Source organism: Gossypium arboreum, chromosome 4 (genome assembly GCF_025698485.1).
Source record: "Gossypium arboreum isolate Shixiya-1 chromosome 4, ASM2569848v2, whole genome shotgun sequence".
Lineage (NCBI taxonomy): Eukaryota > Viridiplantae > Streptophyta > Magnoliopsida > Malvales > Malvaceae > Gossypium > Gossypium arboreum.
In genome coordinates this window covers 71,857,939-71,858,783 of record NC_069073.1, presented here as the reverse complement: position 1 = coordinate 71,858,783, position 845 = coordinate 71,857,939, and the positions used below count along the sequence as shown (strand labels likewise).

The window sequence follows — 845 nt, the reverse complement described above, 5'->3', positions numbered from 1 at the left end:
GACGAAGAAATCGATCGCACAAGAGAAATAAGGCGAAGCTTAAGATACACAGAGAATAAGCAAGAAGACGATACCCAACCCCCAACCGAAGAGATGGCTGAAAACCAAGACAATCAGCTACCTCCTGCAATTGCGGTTAATCAAAATCCTGCTCCACGCACTATGTATGATTATGCTAAACCTTCTTTAACAGGAACTGAATCGAGCATAGTTAGACCTGCTATAACTGCAAATAGTTTTGAACTAAAACCTAACACTATTCAAATGATACAGCAATTTGTTTAGTTTGATGGTTTGCAGGATGAGTATCCCAACGCTCACTTAGCAAACTTCTTAAAACTATGCGATACATTTAAAATTAATGGTGTTTCTGATGATGCCATTCATCTTTGGTTATTCCCTTTTTCATTGAGGAATAAAGCTAAACAGTGGTTGAACTCATTACCACGAGGGTCAATCACTACTTGGGAACAAATGACAGAAAAATTTCTAATAAAATATTTTCCGCCGGCTAAAACGGCTAAATTACGTAATGATATCTCTTCGTTTGTGCAGATGGACTTAGAAACTCTTTACGATGCATGAGAGAGATACAAAGACTTATTGAGAAGGTGCCCTCACCATGGGTTACCACTTTGGCTACAGGTTCAAAAGTTCCATAATAGCCTGAATCTTTCGACTCGACAAATGGTTGACGCAGTTGCTAGCGGAACCATCAATAATAAAACACCTGAAGATGTCTATGAGTTTATAGAGGAGATGTCACTAAATAACTATCAGTGGCAAGTCATGAGGACTAAGCTAACTAAAACAGCAGGCGTTTATAACGTTGATTCGGTTACTAG

At 38.7% G+C, this 845-nt stretch overlaps 1 non-coding gene across 1 annotated transcript; it reads right to left on the bottom strand.

The window, feature by feature from the left end:
- Positions 1-522: 522 nt before the first annotated feature.
- Positions 523-629, bottom strand: LOC128292533 (small nucleolar RNA R71). The gene has a single exon (XR_008282518.1). It is a non-coding gene; the product is annotated as a small nucleolar RNA R71 (small nucleolar RNA).
- Positions 630-845: the final 216 nt, after the last annotated feature.